A 22,411-nucleotide genomic window follows, 5' to 3' on the forward strand; every position below is an offset into this window, starting at 1 on the left:
CAGTTGTTCTTACCCACTTCTCCAAGGGTAAACAGGACTTGACTATCAATGATAGAAGAGTCAACTGGCTGCAATTTAAGAAATGGTACTCTTTGGGCCAAAATGGTGGTACACATCTGTCCCTGTACTCTGGGTGCCAGGGCAGGATGTTTCTGAAGATGATGCCAGCCTGGGCTACATAATGAGATTATGTCTCAAAAAACAAACAAACAAAACAAAACAACAACAAAACCCAATGATAAGGAACAGAAAGAGAAGAGGGGAAGGGAGAGGAAGAGAGCCATTAGAATTTCTGTCTTTGCAAAATTAAAGAGCCTCATAAAATTAGAAGGACTCATTAGTGGAGGGCTGGCCAGAAGGAAAGGCGAATTACATTCTTGAGAAAGTGACTAAAGAGTGCAGAGACATTCTGAGCTGAGTGTGCAGTGCCAGCATGTGAGAAGTGGAGGCAGGGGGCAGCCCAGCTACAGAAGGCTGTTTCAGAAACTGAGACATCCTGATGCTTATGGACTGCCTGGGAGCCCCATGGAGAGCTGAGAACAGTCTAGGCTGTTCTAAGGAGTCTGAAGAGGAAACTGAACTAGTTTCAGACATCATCAGGTTTTCATGTGGAATCAAACCTGGAGGCTTGCGTGTGCTAACCAAGTGTTTTTCCACTGAGCTCATACACCTGATCTATTTTAATTTAGACCACCAAGGATAATCAAAGGCTAGAACAATTCAGACAACTAAAGATACATAGCAGGCCGGGCGGTGGTGGCGCACGCCTTTAATCCCAGCAATCGGGAGGCAGAGCCAGGAGGATCTCTGTGAGTTCGAGGCCAGCCTGGGCTACCAAGTGAGTTCCAGGAAAGGCGCAAAGCTACACGAGAAACCCTGTCTCGAAAAACCAAAAAAAAAAAAAAAAAAAAAAAAAGATACATAGCTAAATATAACAAAAAGGAGACTCCTGATTTTTTTTTTTTTTTTGACTCCAGGCTTTTTAGTCCATAAATGCCCTGCTAGAGAAAGCAGACTTGGAGAGAAAACACTGGACTCGAGGAGAAGCAGCACTTCATCTAGAGCAGAAGCTTGGGAACACCAGTTTCCTGAAAGCCTCCCAGCACTCCCAGCTCTCTATAAAACATCTTCAAATGGAAGCATTGTTTGGGTACCTGAAACACAGACTGCTTCAAACCAAGCTTGAGGTCTGGGGTCTCTTCACCCCTGTCAGACCCACTCTGAATTCCTAATCAGTTCTAGCTACTTGTAGAACGTATACACAAGAAAATCCATTAGAAAAGAGGTTAAAACATCCTTCCTTTCCCTCCCTCCCTCCCTCCCTCCCTCCCTCCCTCCCTCCCTCCCTCCCTCCCCTCGTCTCTTGCATTGCTGAGGATGGAACCCAACCCATGCTAGACAAGTGTTCTGTTGCTGAGCTATTGCTCGGCTCCAAATTGTCAAACCGTATGCCTTTTTACATGCTCAAAAACACTGTACTAGTCCAGGTTTGAGATTTGACCTTAAAGAAAATCGGGATGCTCTGGGTAAGCATTCTGGAGTGCTAGAGCGGGGTCACAGGGAAGATCTACTTTAGTGTTTTTTTTTTTTTTTGGTTTTTCGAGACAGGGTTTCTCTGTGTAGCTTTGCGCCTTTCCTGGAGCTCACTTGGTAGCCCAGGCTGGCCTCGAACTCACAGAGATCCGCCTGGCTCTGCCTCCCGAGTGCTGGGATTAAAGGCGTGCGCCACCACCGCCCGGCGCCTACTTTAGTGTTTTGAGAAACCACTACGCTGACTTCTGTAGCGGCTGGGCAAGTTTACATTCCCACCAGCAGTGATTAAGGGTCCCTTTGTCTATCTACATCTTTGTCAGTATTTGTTTTCTTAATGATTGACACTCTGACTGGGGTAGGGTGGAATCTCAATGCAGTTTTGATTTAATCTCTGCTGCTATCGAAGCAGAAGTTTTTGGGTCTTCTGAGTTTTTTTTTCTTCATGTTTAGTGGACATTGGTATTTCCTCTTTTGAGAACTGTCTGTTAATTTTTCATTAGGCTGTCTGTTGATTGGGCTGTTTGATTTCTTGTTGCTTGTTTTTTTTGAACTTGTAAAAAATTCTGAATATTAATCCTCTATAAGATGGATAGCTAACAAAGTTTTTCTCCCATTCAGTAGGATGTCACTTGACTAACTGTTTCTTTTTAATTTCCATTGCTGGCTTTATTTCCTGAGTGGCAGAGGCTCCATTCAGAAAGTCCTTGCTCATTCCTATCTTGAAGTGTTCCCCCACTTTTCCCTCTAACAGTTTCAGCATTTCAGGTCTTATATTTAGACTTTTGATCCATTTGTGGTTGACTTTTGTGAAGGGCAAAAACCAGGGATCTAACTAGTCAAATAATAGCATTCATCAAACGACAAAAATGCGATAACACATTCCAAATACATTAACATAGTTTCTAGTATTTTCTAGAATCTTACCTCAACCTTTGTAGAATAAAACAAGCATGGACTTCAGATCTAGGCTTGGGTTTAGTCCTGCCGCTTATAAGTTTTGTGATGTAGGACTTTTGGGTTTTGTTCCCACCTGTGAGTGGAGATGTGAACAGCTCCTAAGCCTGTTAGGTGACCTCAAAGATGATATAAAAGAGGGAGCTTAGCCGAGAGGAGGTGCACACTGGTTAGTAATGCTGCTGCAGGGCACCTGCTGCAACTGAGCCCTCTCGCTCCCCTCGGATATGCCCATGACTGACAGGGATAACTTATGCTCTCAGTCCTCTTTGGCTGACTACATACACACTTCCTTAGCCTCAGATGCCCTTTCTAGCTTTCTCCAGTGAAATCCTAGCCAGGCTTTGAGGCCCAGCTCAAATGTCGATGCTTCCAGGAAGTCTTCCCTTCATTCTTTGATGAAAAATCCACTGCGTACCCTTTGTGTCTTCCCAGTACAACTCTTGCACTTCACTTATTTATGTCACCTGCACTCAACTGCTAGCACTGCCAAGGCAGAAGCCAAGCTTTTCTTGTTTTTAGTCTCAGTAACTGCACCGAAGGGATACTATAAATGTCCACTGATTGTGAGCATAAATGTTTAAGAAAATTTTCCAAAAGGAGTTAAATTTTACCAAAGCAAAATACCAGTTACTTATGTCAAGTTTTGAAATAATTTTTATAAAAAAAAATCTAAAAATACTATTGATTTTAATTTTAACAATACACAGAACAATGAAATGATCTAAAATTGTGCAACGCTGACACTTAGGACTCAATGCATAAAACAAGATATTGTTTTAAAATTGTCAAAATGACTTAAAGCTGATGACATTCATTGCTATCATAAATGACCAGCAAATGACTAATCAGACACTATGCTGAGCCTAACTCTCCAAATACTTCCTAGAAACAAAGACTAAGGAAATACACAAGAAGGTAACATTGCTACCTTTAAGTAATGAAATTACAGGCAATATTTTGCCTCCTTTATTAACTGAACTTTTTATAATAGACATTTTATAGTCATAAAAGTCATTAAAAAAAGATCTAACTTGGACCTGCAAACATCAAAGGGTTTGGGAGCAAAGCAGAGGCTTCCAGATCCTAACATTATTTTCAGTATACCTGTGCCGACACAGTGAAATGAACCAAAGCTGCAGCATGGACAAGAACGTTAATAAAAATGGTCCCCAGCTCTAAGTAGAAAGTGCTCCACACAGACATCTGACCTGTTGGCAAGTTGGCACTTCTGGACTGAGTGACCTGCTGGAATTCCAGCTCGGCACCTCTTCTACTTGCTCTGTGACTGCCTCTCTGAGCAGGAGGCTCTATGCCCACAAATTAGGGAACGTGTTCACACTCTCACTACTGTCCGAGAGACCAACACACGTACCCTTTAATCAAATCTCTCCCACAAGACAGGCATGGTACATGGTCCATATGCATTATGTGGAGGCAGGAGAACTGTCATGTTAAGGGCAGCCTAGGATGGATAGCAAGACTCTATCTCAAAACACCAATGTAACAAAGCAAAGCAAAGACCTCTCTACCACACTGGCAGAGGTAAGGCAGGCCCTCTTCTCATGTATCTGAAGACTGCTCCCACTTGGTGGCTCCCAGTACCATAGACTACCCACCCCACCCCCTCGCACAGCAAATCAAAGGGGTTCACTCTAACTTGAAGGGGGCTTAAAAGTATGGTAAGGTCGTTGGAAGTGTAGGCTGATTCTAACACAGACCCAAGTAACCTCAGGTATCCAGCCTCTACAGAACATGGCTGTGTGTGGCACTCTCTGGTGGAGTCCTCTGTAAACAGAGTGGGATCATTAAAGGAAGCTTGGATGGGTGGTGAGGACGGATTAGAGAAGACACAGAGATGAGGGAGAAGGGGAGCAGGCCTGGGAGACAAGGCCATCAAAGAGAGCAGTGCAAAGAGGAAGTTAGAACAAAGAACAACCAGACTGTCCAACAGGAAGAGATTCCTTTCTTTCTGCCTGCCCAGCACTCTTTCAAATCCGCTCCCCTATTTCTGCTTCCCCGTTTCTCTCAGCCTTGTCCCCACCTTCTTCTTTTAAAAAATGTACCCCTAAGCATATGGACAAGTGCATCCCTTGCTTGAGGCCTCAGTATGTAAGAACCAAGGGGAATATCTATCCAGGGTGGTCAACAATGCCCAGCCTGGCTTCCCAGTTCCCACCTGGCGATCTCAGCTGACCTGGGCCATCCACGGCGGAGAGGGTGGGGGTGGGGGGCATGGCAGCGAGGCAGCTGCATACCTGCCTCCTTCTGTACTTGGCCATCTGTGTCCTTGTGTGCACTGTGTTCCTTACAAAGGACATGTTGTCTTTAGTTACAAGTCCCCCACATGAAGGCAAACTCACAGCCACCAACCTTCCTTTTCTGGTGGATTTCTAAAATGTTCTTTTCAAGCTGCAGGACTGGCTTTGTTTGAAGGTAAATCTACAGAACTGAACCACAAAGGCGCTCTCCTTATTTATATAAGGCCTTCGGGCAGGAATATGTTGCTTCCACAGTGCACTGTCTCAGATTCCAGCAGGTCAACTTAACATGCCAAGAAAACACTCAGGACAACATTTTACATTCTGGATTATGTATATTTTGGAAGAAAATTACATTTTTCTTTTAGTAGAAATTGAATGGGACCCAAATACACTCAGACATGCTTTGTGACATGCCCAAGACAACACCAAAGACAGGATACAGCCGTTAATGAAAAGGCTATCAGAACTCATCTTTTGGAAATTATTACTTGAAAAATCAAAAACCACTAGTAGTCTATCTGGAAAAGTATTCAGTTAAAGTTAAAGTGTGTTATTTTATACCTCATCAAAACACTATGATAATTTGTTTACAAATGCCAAAAGCTACACTCCCTGATGCAGAAAATAAAATGTCCCCACAGACAGTTTTGTTTAGGAAGTAAGTTTAATTTGCTCCCATGTAAACATTTTCTTGGAAAACAAACCAAGAAATTAAAAGGGAATCCCTTGCTAAATAAAACAAACATACTCTGAAACCTAGGAACAAGTTGTTGAGGGCTGCCCTGGGGGAATGCTTTGTCCTTCATACTCTCAGAATCTTCTGGATGCTGGCCAACGGCTGGCCAAGGGAACGGGGTGAGCAGCTGATCTTCACCCTCTTCACCTCTTTACAGGTCTCGGGAATTCTGACAGGTAAGAGGGAAACAGAGGCTGCGGGTTCTCAATACCTGGTTAGCAGTTCTGACTATGAGAAGAAGGTCTGGTGAGGTGAGGGTTCGTGGATGGAGAAGCTCTTAGAGAACAGAGGACCACTGCCATTCAACAAAGCAAAGGAAAGCTTTACTTTGGCTCATCTGTTTCCTGAAATTGGTCCCTGAGACTCTCCAAGTGACAAAAGCCAGTGTGTAGTAGAAGCTGACTTCAGGCTCTGAGGAAAGTTGTGAGAGCATCACATTCTCAGACTCACCACAGGATCACCAGATACATCCTACAAAAGACATGCCCAAGTGGTAAATCACTGGATGAATCCACTTTGTTTAGCTTGTCTTTAGGTAGAACTCAGAGTTCGAGGGCAGCCTAATCTATATAGTGAGTTACAGGACAGCCAGTGCTCTGTAGAAAGAACCTGCCTCTAAATAAATACATACATACATACATACATACATGAAAATTAGAACAAAATTTTAAGCGGGGGTAGGGGTTTGGGGGGACTGAGGGCACAGTAGAGAGTATTTACAGGGCATGGGGGGAGTCCTGGGTTCAATTCCTAGTTCCATGAAACAACAGTGCTATGTTGTCTCAATGGAATAGTTCTTAATCACATAACGAATAAAATCCTATCATTCGTACAGTGTGGGTAGATCTTTAGGTTGAATGAAACAAGGGCACAGAAAGACAAGTATCATTTTATGATTCATTTACGAAAACCAGGAAGTCAATCTTGTACAAGGGCAGGGGATGGTACAATGATTACTAGCGCTGCAGAAGGAAAAGGGAGACAAGAATTAAGAAGGAACTCCAGGGCCTGGAAAGAGTGCTGGAGGGAGGGGTAGACAGTGGAAGGGACTGAAGGTATAAGAAAGGCAGATGGATAAGACCTCTGCCTGGAAATGGAACAGGGAAACTCATTAAGCTGCACAACTAGTATGTGTTAATAATTATTTTGAAAGTAATCAACATATTTAAAAATAATTAAAATGGTTTATCTGTTGGGAAGTAGGTTGAGGGGGTTGTCAATAGGGTCCAGGGTAGGAGTGAAGCCTGTGTATCCCTAGTTACATCATTTCAGTATTAAACTATGTAAATATGGGCCTGAAGAGATGGCTCAGTGGTTAAGAGCACTTGCTGCTCTTCCAGAGGACCCACATTTGATTCTCTGCACCCACGTGGCAGCTCACAACCATCTATAACTCCAGTGCCAGGGGATCCAACACCCTCTTCTGGGCTCTGTGGATATCAAGCACTAAAGTATTACACAGACATACATGTAGGCAAAACACCCATAACATATAACACTGAAAGAAAATTGTGCAAATATACTTCACCAACTGAAGCATTTGTGATGAAGGTAAAACATCAAAAACAAATGGACAGAGGATCTAAACTGGGATTTCTCACAGGGAATATATGAAAAAACCACCAGAGAAATACAAATGCAAATCACAAGAGGATAGCACCTTCTTTCTTTAGATAGACCATTGTCAAAGTCAAAAGGGAAGCAGTATTCGAGAGGATGTGGTAAGAGTAAGAATTAGTAGTCATTGTCGAAAACAGTATGGAGCTTCCAGAAAAGAACTGTTGAAATGGGCCTCAAAGTAGAATTACTATATATGGTCTAGGAATCTCTTCTCTATGTATAAATAGTCAAAGGAATAAAAATCAGTGTCAAGTGCTCTCCCAGGTCCAATAAACATCATCTGCAATAGCCAACATAGGAAGCTACATCTTTAAAAGGATGAACACACACACACACACACACACACACACACACACACACACACACACACACACACACACACTATTATTCAGCCTCAAAAAGAGGAAAGCCTGTCATCTGCAACAATATGGATGAACCTGGAGAACATTTTAAATTAGGTACTGAAAGAGGAACAGAGCACAGATTGACTTCTGTGTAGGATCTAAAACGTTAACTTCAAGATAGCGAGGGTAGATTTTTACCAAAAGTGTAGAGATGGGAGGAGGGGGAAGTTGGGGGAAGAGGAGAGGCTTATCAAAGGGTAGAACAGGTTTGGGTGACCATAGCATGGGACCACATTTAATGATGATGCATAATTCAAAGTTTATAAGTAGATTTTGGGTATTTTCATCATTAGAAAGTAGATGAAGCTAGCATTGGTGGTATAAATCTTTAATCCCAGCACTCAGGAGGCAGAGGCAAGCAGAAATCTGTGAGTTCAAGACCAGCGTGGTCTACAAAGCAAGCTCCAGGACAGCCAAGGCTGCTACACAGAGAAACCCTGTCTCAAAAAACAAAACCAAAAAAACCAAACCAAACCAAACAAAACAGCCAAAACTTTCTAGCAGGCAAAACACCAATACATACAAAATAACAAAATACGTTTTAGCCAGACGGTGGTGATGCACACCTTTAATCCAGGACTCAGGAGGCAGAGGCAGGTGGATCTCTGTGAGTTTGAGGCCAGCATGGTCTGCGAAAAGAGTTCCAGGATAGCCAGGGTTGTTACACAGAGAAACCTTGTCTCGAAAAACCAAAATAATAATGATAATAATAATAATAATAATAATAATAATAATAATAATAATAATGAATAAATAAAAAGAAAATAAGTAGATGAAGTGTCAAGCATGTCAATTAGCTTTAGTTATTCCACATTGTAGAATCCAAAGTCCTATCTAAAAAGTCACAATATGCCCCCATAAAGTTATTTTTTTGAAAATCAGAAACATTTGAAAACAGTAACTGCTACAAAAATTATGATATGATTGTACCTAGCCCATTAAAACATATGGATAATTTAATAATTTGATTGACTGCCTTCCAAGTTAATGTACGGCTGTTTTTTGGGTTTTTTTTTTTTAGGATGTTCTAATTTCTGGCATATAATAAGGGATCAATAAATGACTACTACACAGCTGAACAGGAGCAGAAAAACAAAGCTATACAGACACACACACACACACACACACACACACACACACACACTCACTCACTCACTCACGGAGGGGGGTTGAAGGGGGAGAAATATGTATCTGACCTGTAGTAATAGAGTGCTACTGGGTTATGCTCAGACTCAAGTAGGCTAACCCTTTCAGTTTACAACCTGAAAAGGCTTGTTACCCAAACCCTGCTGAGCTCACTTTCAAGACATGCCAAAAATTCGCATGCCTCCAAAATGCAGCTATCAGCATAGAGTGTGCATGATCATGGGTCAGGGGAATGCGAAGGCAAGACCCATGTTCCCTTCTCTAGCTCCAAGGCAGGGATGGGATCCTTTTGGAAAAAAACCCCTCAGGGATATTCCTGGCAGCCACAAGGCCAGAGTCAGACTGCCCATTCACTGTAAGGGATCTCTGGCTGCAAAATATGGAACTGTGTATCACATCCAAGACTTGGCATCAGCTCAGTCTCCAAACGTTAGCTTTCATGCAGTCTTCACACATCTTCTGGGAATGCATAGAGATTGCTGAGCTTTACTGGGAAGAAATTCGAATCAATAGAGTTCCTGTCTCTGAAAGGGTTTTGGGTGTGGTTCAGATGGCTGACTTTGAAAACTTAGCAACACAGGATACACTATGAGTAAGTTCTTAAAAAAAAAAAAACCTACACCAAAACCAAAACCAAAGCTAACTCACCAGATCCTTCTGAAAGGCTTCTTTTATTAATTTCAGTGAAGTCAAGCAGAGAACAAGTTGTAATATGAAACACAATTTATGCAACTATGTTGAAATTCTCTACCAGAGTTGCTTCTTCTAAAAGTAAGATTTTATGGTAAAATAATTTCAAAATACTATCAAAAGTTAGGCTAGGCTCCTTTTGGTTTTTAAAACTGTCACAGGAAAACTTTTCTATATAAGTCATTGAAATTCTAAGACAAAATGATAGTGTCTTTAAATTAGAAAAAAAATTTGAAGAGCTGAAACTAAACCTCAACTGAAATTATACTGTTAGGCAACTCCAAAAGCTAAACAAAAACATGTTAAAATAGAAATTGCAACATCAAGGGAAAACCATCCTCATATAGAGTTCTAGACTCAGCCCTGGCTGACTCCAGATGAGATGAACTGATCCTTCCTAGGTTTTCCCACAGTCAGCCAACAGGCTACTCACTATTTCGCAGCCACTTGGGTTTACTCAGGGAAAGGCATGTGAGGCCTTTAAAAAGCCAACAGAGATCCCCATGGGTGGGTCTGGTCTGCCTTTCAAAACCCATGAACTTCCCATTATATAATCTCGAGGAAGGGAAGCATTTCCTGAGTTAAACACCCAACTGAACTGTAGGTAGGGCTGCAGTATGGTATGCCTCCATGTTAAGAAAGAAAAGGAAAAGCTTTGTAAAGGGCACAATCGCCTTGTCTGGTAATGTCAGAAGACTAATGAATCCTGCTTAATAGTACCGCTGGGTTCTTTTCAACAAAACTTCCAGAAGCCCTAGTATCTAAAATAAAATTTCCATATAATCCCTTATAAAATAAAGTCTTAAAGTAACCACAGAATTCTGAGAATCTTGCTTTTCCAGAGAGCCCAAGAAAAATACTTTAGTTTCACCATTCTCAAATTCATTTGACTTAGAAACAAAATAAACATATTACTCTATTTAATATCATTGCACAAGCAAATTCACAAGAATGAAATGTGTTCAGAGTTCCTAGAAAAAATGTAGCAATACGGGCTGCCAACTTGTTCAATGTCAAGCTCTAGGCAGCGCAGCAGCACCAGCAGTGACTCAGACTGAATCACGCTCAAGCTATTTTTGCTTTTAAAGTCCTGCCAGGAGCTGTGTTAATATTCAACCCAGAGTAAATTTAGCTCAACAAGAAAACAAGTGTTTCCATGGTTGCTTCTTCATGGTGTTTATGATATGGTATATGTACAGCCATTAGGCCCAGGAGTCCAGCCAGATCAACCAAGTTGAAATGCTCATCTTTCATTTACTTCCAAGCTTTGAAACATGGGAAACACCAAATACAACTCAGGCTATTCTTTCGTCTGCTGTCTACCTGTCTCCTCAGATCCCAAATGGAAAATATGCAGTGAGCACATCACTGAAGGCTCCTGCTGGAGTCTGCGCACTGAAAGAGCTCTGATAGACTGCTGCTAACAGACTGCTGCTCACAGGCTTCCTTGGCTTTGCACTCTGAGCCAAAATCACATTTCTCTAGCAGAAGAGTTATAACAGACTAAAGTGCTTAGCAAAAACAGCAGAATGTTTGTTGGACAGATAGCACATGGAATCATTACACAGGATCACATATAGTGACAGTCTGTTTATGTGGCTGACACTCAGAGGTGTTGTAAAATAAATTAGTTACAGGTAAAAAGTAGGTAAGATCTGATTGTCTTTATGCTGGAGAAAAAACCCAGATAACATAAAATTTATCATCTTAAGCCCTTATTGTTATCTGCCACAGAAAAAGTTTACTTGCTGTATTACAGGGGGCAGCAAGCTGGGTATTAACACAGGAGAGCCACCAGCAACCCATCTTAACCATTGTTAAGCACACAATGCATTGGTGCTATAGTTCTGATCCTGAGTGCTCTAAAAGACCAACAGCACAAAAGCTTGGCCCTAGCTTGTAGCACTGAGGTGAGGTGTGTGTAACCTTTAAAGTGGAGAGTCCCATGAAGGGGACTTGGCCCATTTCCATCTCTCTCTTGGCCTCCTGGTTTCCATGAAGTAAACAGGCCTCCCCTTCTGGGTGTTCTAGTCACAGAAGACTGTGCTGCCACAGACTCAAAGCAACAGTGACAAGTGACCATGGACTGAAGCCTTGGAAACCATGGACCAAACTAAACTTCCCTTCGAAAAGTCTACTATCTCCGGTATTGTGTTACAGTAACAGCAAGCGGACACAATTAGGATTGACTACATACATATTATTATAAAACAGACCTCCACACATTTTCATCTTATAAGACGAAAAACCTATTAAATGATTCTTTACAAAACTGTATTTTCAGAACATACTACTTCTATTCCAAAAACACATAAGGCTTTTGTGCTTGGGTAGCAAAGTGAATTGAGATGGAGGAACAGATGCTAGAGCATTTCCCTAACTAATCTCTCCTCATCACTGGAATTCCTAGCACCATCTCATACATAGTGGCTAGGTTTCACTCAGCAAAAATAATCAGTTAGCTTTCCCAGCAGAGGTGTCTACGGTAGGCTGCACATACCTCGGAATATACACAAACTCAAAGAATTTACCTGGGAATATACACACAAACTCATAGAACTTCTTTTTATAATTAACTTTTATCTAGGACTAGGTTTCACTACTAACGTAACACTGATACTACATACAACATGTACACAGACTAGGGCAGAGAACAATGGAAAAGCATGGAGAACTCTGCTCTAAAGGCCCCAATTCCTGAGAAGCAAGAAGTGTTTCCTTTCTTTTCCTTCCAAGTGCAATGGTTTTGTACACTTAGATGGCCACTGCTGCAAAGGAAACGAAGTGGGCAAGGCTGCATCAGTACACCACCAGAGAAGACAGACGAGTTGTAACTAAGCAAGGCAAGTCTGCAGAACAGCCAACGGGTCTGGTATAGCTGTGATGACAGGACTGGACACAGCAACAGTCACACAAACAGCCTCACTGAAGAGTCATGCTCCAAGGAAAAAATATTCATCTTTACACAAGCAAAGTGCCCAGAAAATTATTCATGGAGGTTCGATATTTGGAAAAAGTTTTGCAAGGGTAGTCAACAGGATCTTTTGAAACTCATGGCTTGAAGGAACACTGTCAAAGGTGTCTTGGTGATACAGGAAGGGTCAAAACTCCCCAAACTCTCTTGTATGGACTCTTTAATTCCTATGTTCAGTATCTAGGCCAGACCTTGGCACATAGCACAAGTGCTTAAAAGAGCCATGTGAACCAAAAAGCATGTACCAAACTGCAAGTCTGCAAAACACTTGAGTTGAAACCCCTGCTTTCTAACTATGTATTACCTATATATTAACTGTGGAGGGAACTTGCAAACTCTCACGGCCTTGGGGAATAGAAGTAATTCATAAAATAATGACCTTCTGACTCACCTGATCACTGACCTTACTAACTCTACCTGAAAGTTTGGGGTTACAGGAATATAAAGTAGCTAATCTCTACAAAAAGAATATACTCAAAGCTAAGCAGAGGCATATATGAGAGAAAACTGAACAGTTGAAGAGTGAGTTTTTGAAGAAAGTGGAAACATTCTTTAAGATACTACACATCATTTTTCCCAGCAATTCTAGGTCTGGACACATACACAAAAAATTGAAGGCAGGAATTCAAAAAGACAGATGTAGCCCAATATTCACAGCAACATGGTAACTGAAATGTAGAAACTCAAATGTCCATCAGTAGATGACTATTTGAACAAAATGTGGTACAAACTAGAAAATTATCTAGCCTTGGTAAGGTGTGAAGCTGTGATACAGGTGATGGACCAACCTTGAGGCCAGTGTAGTGCATGTACTTGTATGTGTACCTGGAACAGTCAAATAGATCCAGATAGAAAGTAGTCCAGTGGAAACCAGTGAGGAGGGGATGAAGAATTACTATTTAATTAGTATAAAATTTCTGTTTGAGATTCTGAAAAAGTCCCAGCAGTGGGTGGTAGTAACAACTACAGTACAATGCAAATGCATTTAATGCCAGCAAATTGCATACTTAACAGTGTTAGAGTAAATTTTATGTTATCATCAAAATGAGCAGCAGAATAAGCCCTAGTGGAAACAGACTTTAGTAGCAAGAATACATCAACAATTGCTTATCTACTGTAACTATATGCCTTGTCAATGCTCTCCCTTACAAACAGGGGAACTAGTAGTGCTGTGGGTAGAATACTTGAACTCTGCACTGTCTGTTTGATTCTATAACTCTAATGTTGCTCTAAAAAAAAACTTCTAAGAAGAGAAAGGGGGTTAATCCATGCCAACTCCGTCTGCTGCGAAGTGTCCTGCACTGACTCCCCACTGTCCATTTCCTCCCAGGAACACTGAGCTTCCACACTGCAGCCTCCTTTCTTGTCTCATCTAGACCTCAACTCTAATGCCCATGTATCCTCTAGTCCCGGAGGCTGGGGCTCTAGATAGATTTCCCTGCTTCCCTGGGCTCTTGATGCTCTTCCTGCTCCCTAAGTTGCTTACCTTGCTCTGACCTATAACTTCTCTTGACCCCTGCCTTGTGTTTATTTTGGCTTGAGGGGACTTGCCTAGTATTGGCCTTTGGTACTCTAAACTTAGACACAGTTCCCTAATTCTGTCTTCCAACCTCATATTTATCTTGCTGTAAGGCACAACTCATCCTGGCAGTAATTAAGTAGGAAGAACAGAAGGATGATATTGGCTCAAAATTATAATATTCCAGACATTTCTTAATATTATAAATAAGAATTTTTGTTCAATGTAAACTGGGTCTTTATAAAGGTCTTAAAGCAGACCTTTATTTTACCTTCTAATTTTCTGCCTTAATCTGATATTCACCAAGTAGTCTAGATATAAAGAATGGTAAACAAGAATGTCTACAGGGAAAGACAAAAACAAACAGATACAAAAGGGGGTGTTTCAAATGGAGTCTAATGGAGAGGAGGTACTTAGTCACGTGTATTCCAAAACTATCAACCCCATCACGATGTAAGTCAAACAACGAGAACCATTTGGCTCCATGTTGCATGTGCATTGTACAATCTGGAGATGGAAGGAAGACAGGCAAGAAAAAGGCAGACTGAGTGCCTTATGTGAGCTCTACTGTTACAACAATATTAAGTGGCATCACCCTCTAAAAATGTCCATTTACCAAAACACCTAAAGGGAAGCTTAGCCATAGAGAGGTATGGGTAGTGAAATTACATCAAGAATGGCTAGCCTTTTAGACACCACTTGTGGTTTTGACTGTCCTGAGGAATGTGGATAACACAAGGATTGGCATTAAATAAAAGCATCTTTATGGAGTCTTCTCCTAAAAGTTGAAATTATTCAGTAAGGACCAGCTTGAAAAGAAAGTTTATAAAGCAAATATATCTTTCAAATTTAGAAAAGGAATTTCCCCAATTATTTCTACCAGTTTAGACCTTACCTAGATCTAGATCTACTTGTAGAAAGTACCAGCTGACATTACTCAATGGGGGTTTCCTGACTACTTTTGTTCATCTTGGATTTCCATGTCAGTAGGGAACACATTAGTTCTACTTTCCCCCAATCAATACATGGGCAAAATGAGTAGAGCTTTATTGAGTAGGGCCCTTCGTTTGTACAAGGAACACTCTCTAAATTCTCCAACAGGCACACCTATCGGAGGCCAGAAGAAGTGCAGGCACCACTAAATGAGACCATTTGCTAAGCATGCTCCTTGCTGTAGTTGTATTATCTCAGGCTCTTTAATAGGTGCCACTCAAAAGCCTATCTCTAATGAAATAATTACCTTCTTGAGAAAACATGACTCCATTCTAAACTGAGCAGGATTCTTACCTCTCCACTTATTCAAACTCTAGTTCTTCTCAGTCTTATTTAAAACTCATTTTCTCTATGAAGCCATCACTCTGCTTTCAGAGATGGCTCCTTTCTCAGGCAGTAATTACATGAGTCACATACAATAAGACTCCAGCATTTGCCCCCTTCTGTTCTAGCTCAGCAACACGACATTCTCATTTCTCGGCATTTATTGTTTGTGTCCACTTACAGTTACAATAAGTATCTTCGTTGTTCTGTTTAAAGGACTATAGCAAATTCATCATGCCCTGTCTTCTATTAAAGCATTAGTGGGCACTTGCTGGATAGAAACTTTGCCTAACCTGAAAGGATACAAATCTCTTGAAAATAAGGAATTTGCTAACGTTTCTTTTAATTTTACTAAATACTTGGTCTGTGGTCAGGTATGAGAGAGAATAGTCAACAAATGCTGTATACATGAAGCAACTGTAGCTAAATTCTACTTGTGTCACAGTCTTTCTTCCAGTTGCTTTGCTATCTGAATAAATATCCATGCTGCAGACTGCACAGATAAGTTTGGAGAAAGAGTCCTTCAACTGCCCTGGCTCTTCAGGGGTAGCGTACCAAGGGCAGGGTGAAAAACACTTGGCCACGCTATTTCAGCAGCTACAAATAGACATTGCAGGAGTTTTTAAAGGAACCAATAAACATGAGCAGTTGTGGCAGACTGAAGACCTACAATTTGCTATGCAACCAAAGCCAGCCTTGAACTTGAGATCTTCCTGCCTCAGCCTCCCAAGTGCTGAGATTACAGGCATGTGTCAATACAACTAGCCATCCTAACTGCTTATATTTTGTTCTTCTCTAAATTTATTTATTTTTTTGGGGGAGGGATTTAGAGTATCTTTTAAAAAATATTTTTTTAATTATAATCACATCATTTACCCATCACTTCCCTTCCTCCAAACCCTCCTGTGTAATTTTTAATATCATCATTTTCCCAATTGACTAAGCTGGGACCTTAGAGCCACCTTTAATGCCTTATTTTCTGAGGTCTAATACTCTCTTCAGCCAGTGTTTCACCAGCACAACACTCCTTGTATTTATTCTCTCCTTTCCTGTTAGTCTCCAGTAGTTCAGGACCTCCTGAGCATTTCAATGGACCATTGTAAGTGAGAACTCTACATTCCGGTCTACACTATGTGCCACACCAGGGTCACCTTCTTCAAGTTCAAACTCAACCAGATGACTCAGCTAATGAAAAGCTCAACACTCTCCATTATTTAATTAAATTGGTTTACTTAAGGAAAAAAAATGACTATTAGTCAGTCCAACTTACCCTTGTAATCATTTCTCATATACTCAAAATGTCATTTAAGTGGATTACTTGCTCCTCATGCCTTTTTTCTATTTCTGTTCACAGATCACACACATAGACGCACACATACACACACACACACACAGAGATACACTGATTCAAATATCATTATATGATAAAATATTTTGTTAAGTGAATAATTTTCTCAAAGTTGTGACTGCTCCTTGAATTTTCCTACAGAGTACTACAGAAAAGTATCCGTATATAAAGTATTTGTTCTAGAACTATCACATTAGCATTGATCCCCAAAAGTTATATTTACCAGACAATATATTATAGTCTTGGTACACCTTTGGATCTAAATAGTTGGTTATAACTATCTTAAATTATCATGGAATAAGGTTAAGCTTAACCTTCAGATGTAGCCTTTTATTAACCTTAGTAACTACAGGGATGATGTTGATAATCTGTAACTTGAATACTCAACTCTCAACGACCTGTTCCTATAAGACATCCTCTCTCCTCCTCCTGATATGGTGCCCAGTCCTCAGACTATGCTATAACCAGGTCAGTGGCCAAAGAATAGCTCACTACCTCTCAAAGCTTGTGCTCAAAATATAATAATGCATTTTCTATTTTTACAAACTGGGTCACGGGGGACCTTGCTATTTGCATCCAATGAGTCAGGCAAGATGAGAAAATGGTGTATTGCAGTTCCTGTGTCTACTGGGGCACACTGCAACCGAAAGCAGAGGACATAGAATGGCTTGCTGATATAGCCAGAGGACAGAATTCTGATCACTCAAATATTGAGTTGGGTATTTTAATATTAGGTTCCATTCTCCACAGTTTAAAACAAAGTAATTAGCATATTTCAAAGCTACCGTAAGTCTACCTCTCTTTCCTCTTCTTCCCAAACCATCTGGCACCCGTTTTCCTAATCTTGTTGTCAGACAGTTCTCTCCAGATTGAGACTTCCTTCCTCAAGGGTCTCACATTACAAATGCGCATTTCCTCAGCTTTAGTATAGACTATAGTAAGTCCATGGTGTCTGCGGAAAGACAGAAGGGTGGGCTTCCTATAAGCAAAGGAAGAAAGAGAAGGGGTGGAATGTACCATGAAGAGATGAGCAAGTCTAGAGTGAAAGAGAATTGAGTACTTTCTAGGGATGATGAGTGTCTGGGATGAAGGTCTAGAGAGGAGAAGTGGGAAAGGAGTCAGACAGCCTTTACTATTCCAGAGGGCTGATGGGAGCCACCCAAAGAACATTATTCAATTTCTGACATTTCACAAGTACAAGCACCATCAGATCTACACTGTGCAATCATCAATCATCCTGGTAGACTTCAAGACAGCAAGCTGGAGCTTAGAGTATATATGGCTAGTAGTAGAAGGAGTAGGAAGAACGGGAGAGAGTCTTGGGGGAAGTCTCCAGGAACAGAACTAGATAGCACAGTTTATTAAGTGGCTGGTGACTTCTTTAAAGATGTATTTTGTATTTCAGGGTTTTTTTTGGTTGTTGTTGTTACTGTGTGTGTGTGTGTGTGTGTGTGTGTGTGTGTGTGTGTGTGTATCAATGCCCAGAGAGGCCAGAAGAGGGTGTTAGATCCCATGGAGCTGGAGTTATAGGTAGTTGTGAACTGCCCCAGGTGGGCGCTGGAAACATAACTGAAATCCACCAGCACTCTTAACTGCTGAGCCATCTCTCCGGGCCCTTTACGTATCTGTGACAAGACACTCTTGGTGAATATAAAAATGAAACCACTGTGTTTTAAAGCAAAAGGAAAATATATGTAAATAACCTGCTATAGTTTTTTAACTGCAATACTACCAACTGTAAGAATCATAGTCAGTTTGATGTTTTAAGGGAGAGACAGGATCAATGCCTCAACATAACAGAAATAGGAGACACTGTCAATCAAGGCTGATGCTGAAGTAAGGAATGGAAAGTTCTTGAGCCTAAGTTATAAGTTTCCTACTTTATGCAATTGAAATTAAGTCAAAGTTTAGTGTTACCTAAGAAAAGGAGGAAGAACCTTCCATTAAGAAGGACTCAGTGGTCAAATTGGGTGAGGAAGTTTGCCAGAAAGTCTGGCATCTCCAGCCAATTGGCAGCCACACAGTGTACAGAAAGCGGCAGCTGCCCAGATCTGCCAAGGTAACCTTGGTGAAAAGGGACACGTGGTCTTGTCTTATCTTCTCATGCTTAGGACTAGTATGTGTAGAAAACATTTGCCATGGAGGGGAGATGGGGGGTGGGGGGAGAACATCCCTGAACTCACAAATACACATAATCCTCTCTAGGTCTTCATTCCTCAAGTAAATATTAAGACCTAGTTCCATGGCAATTCCTTGGGGTGTAGAATATCAAGGGGGATAGTCTGATCTCAATTATGTGATATTTCAACCAAATATACACTGCACATTAAAGATGAGGGAAGGAGCTGCACACAAGAGAACACTGATGCATTTATCTGAACCTAAAAATATTCTTGTTTTATTTATGTGAAATAACCTAGTGATATTTAATCTTGCAAAGCTCTATTAAAAACCTTTCATCTATCCAATCCCTCAGATTTTAAATATGCTTTCTGGATTTTTTGTTTGTTTGTTTGAGAAACTTGTGTAGTTGAGGCTAGCCTCCAAGTCCTGCTCCTCCTACTATCATCTCCCGAGGGCCAGGATCAGAAGCATATGCTGCTATGCCCAGCTTTGCTTCTCCAGATCTTCCATGTCATGCTCTAGGATTCCCAGCTCTCATCTGAACAACCTCCTTGCTCTCCCACAAGAGGAATCAATTACTTGTTCCTGTATCTCAAGCCTGGCCCAATGCTACACACAGTAGTTGTCTATTCACAAAGAAGCCATGCATGTGGGGTGTGAGAGTCAAGGGAAATATGTACCATGACTTAATTCTTCTACAAACCTTTTATCAGCTCACAATCTCTCCTAAAGGAGGAAGTAGTGTGGGCTGCATGTGTCACAAGGTGTGCTAGGCTGACTGAGGAGGCCATGTAAATGGATTCTCAGCAAGAGCCACTTTTCCAGGAAGCCAATCTGCCTCTTTCCCTTCTCTATTCTAACCTTACTATGCAGGATCCCTGGGGGAGAAGCCTGGGACGTAGATTGACAGGAGATATGGGCTGGAGGCATAGCTCAGTGCGATACAGTACTTGTTCAGCAAAAACTAAGTCCTTGGCCTGATCCCCAGAACCAAACAAAACGAAGCTGTCATGATGGATGCGCGTGCCGACACACACACACACACACACACACACACACACACACACACACACACACACACACACTTGTGTGTGTACAAAAGTATTTTACCATGCCATCTTTTCTTCAAATGAAGGTCACTAAATAATCAAGCTCTGACAGTAGATTCCCTGTTCATGTTCTCCAGTTCAATCTAATGTGTACCCACCAAAGAATCCCTAATATACTGAAGGCTCATACGGCACACAATAGTGATACAGCTCTACAATATTTGTTTATAATGAGTATGTTTTCATCCCAAGCACAGGCTGGCTCACTATATGAGTAAGACTATTCTTTTTTTTTTTTTTTTTTTTTTGTCCTTTTCTTTTAAAAGCAGGCTTTCAATCTGTAGCCCAGGCTGATCTGGAACTCACTACATTATGTATTTCAACTGGCCTTGAGCTCATGGAGATCCTCCTGCCTCAGCCTCCCACATACTGGGATTATAGGTATGGTTCCCACTTAATAATACTATTAAGCACTCAGTCTCTGCTTCCCTATGAAGGAAATGCTGCCAAGACCAATATCAACTGAAAATTTGATCTCTTCCCTTATCAACAATTTTGTTCACATCTTGCCAATTACAGAGCATTCCTTACTACTATATAGTCTAGCAACATTTTACCCCTCATTAAAGTCTCTTAGCAATTTGGCAAAATGACTAACCCACTCTGAGTTTGTTTCTTTACACTTACGAATTCATACCATTGATAAAACCTCTTAAAATGTTTACCTTTCTAACATTTAGATATAAATAAAAATCATCAAAGTAAATGGACCAGGAAACTAATATTTAGGAAGTTTGTTATAGTTTATAAACCCTTTCATACACAGTATCTTATTTAATCCTTCCACAACTCCGTGGCCTAGTTAGTATCATTCTTATTAGTGTTATTACCATAGACTCATACTTTCCAAGAGTGAAATTCCACTGAGTTAATAAAAAAATATAAACTACTACTTGGTTGGACACAATCTCAACTTATTTTCTCATTTCAAATTTTCTGGTGGTTGCTAGCTTTAGCCATGTTACTAACACATAAATTATGAAATGAGTTGAAATAATTATCTAGAAATGACAAATATAAATCCCAACAAATGTCAAAACAGATAATTCTGAAAAGCAGTACTTGAGCACAACAACTACAGAAATAGTTTCCTTGAGACTCTAATAGGAGCTGGGGAAATGGCTCAGGGTAAGTGCTTACTGCACAGGTAGGAAGGATAGAACCTGGATCCCAGCACCCAGCAGAAGCCAGGTGTGTACCCACGCACATCTGCAAACCTAAAATCGCACATCTGCAAACCTAAAATTGAGGAGGTAGTGACAGGAAGATCACTGAGACTTTCTGGATACCTGTCTAGCTAAAAATTTAGGAGCTCCACGTTCAATGAGAAACTCTGCCTCAAAAGAACAGGGCAGAGTGTGATAAATGAGAACACCAAGCTCTACTCTGGCCTCCATGAGTGCATCCAAACACAAGTGTGCACACACACCTCAATATAAATAATGTATACAAATAAACACACATGCTTAAGAATTACAAAGAAAAGTACTATATCGTCAACAAAATACTATCAGATGAATCAGGTTAACTAAATGCCAAAGACTAGAATGTAGGTTCTGTGATCACAGAGAATTTTTTATTTATTCATGATGTTTCCTAGCACATTTAATAGTTGTTGAATGAATGAATGCTAAGTGCAATATGCAGCAAAAAATAATGTACTTTTTATAAGATATAAGAATATAGCCAGGTGTGCACCCAGGAGGCTTAGGCAGGAAGACAATCAGGTTCAAGGCAGTCAGGACCACAGACTGAGACAAAGAGTTTATAATTAAATCCAAGACACCAAGTACACTGTAGTTCATGAGGTGACAGCTGAGCAAGCAGTATGTGCTTCTAACTGCACTAAGATATTCACAGATGAATCTTCAGTTTGGGATAATAAGTACATGAGATCTGGAACTGGTGTCGGATTTGGATCGATGTTCAAGCAAGCTGTAGTGGGTTGGTTATTTTTAGCCTGACTACATTAACTTTACCTGAGGAACTTAACTAATGTCTACAGGCTACTAAACACCAGCTAAACCTCCCTGCTGGGGAATGAGGCCTGGATTTTTGTTGTTGTTTTTGTTTAATGTTCACAGTTGCTCCTGATGTCTAGTAAGGGGTGAGCATCTCTACTACAGACAATGATTCTCAAATTCATAATACAGAAAAAATTAAAATGAAATTAAATTCTTCTAAGTTTAGAGTCAGTTGGTCTGCAGCAGAACATGGCAGTTCATACTTAACATTTCCAGGTAGCACTAACACTGTTGGTATTTGGGGGTTATTGTGTGTGTGTATTATATATTGAGATAGGATCTCCTGTAGCCCTTGCTGGCCTCAAACTTGCTATGTAGATGAGAATGACCCTGAATTTCTAATCTTTCTGCCTCCACTTCCCATTGCTAAGGTACAGACCACAATACCTGACTTTTGCTGGTGTTTTTGGAATAAATTAAGAGTAAATGTAATAGATGACTAGAGAAATATGAACATTACATGAAAACTGAAATACCAAAAAGAAAAATCAAAAAGGTAAATTAAAATTACAAGACACCACCATGTACTAGTTAGAATGACTAAATTTAAAATAGAGCCAAACTAACTCTTGTGCTGGTGGGGGTGTGTAGCAACCAGAACCCTCTTGCGCACATGCTAGAAAACATTTAACCAGTTTCTTGTAAGCAA

The 22,411-nt window shown here is 40.7% G+C and overlaps 1 protein-coding gene across 5 annotated transcripts in view; it reads right to left on the reverse strand.

Annotated features, from left to right (window-relative positions):
* The window catches only part of Nsmce2 (NSE2 SUMO ligase component of SMC5/6 complex), a 231,285-nt gene that overhangs the window by 117,443 nt on the left and 91,431 nt on the right, over positions 1 to 22,411 (reverse strand). The gene's annotated exons all lie outside the window — the stretch shown is intronic.

The sequence above is a fragment of the Peromyscus maniculatus genome, chromosome 20 (assembly GCF_049852395.1).
Source record: "Peromyscus maniculatus bairdii isolate BWxNUB_F1_BW_parent chromosome 20, HU_Pman_BW_mat_3.1, whole genome shotgun sequence".
NCBI lineage: Eukaryota > Metazoa > Chordata > Mammalia > Rodentia > Cricetidae > Peromyscus > Peromyscus maniculatus.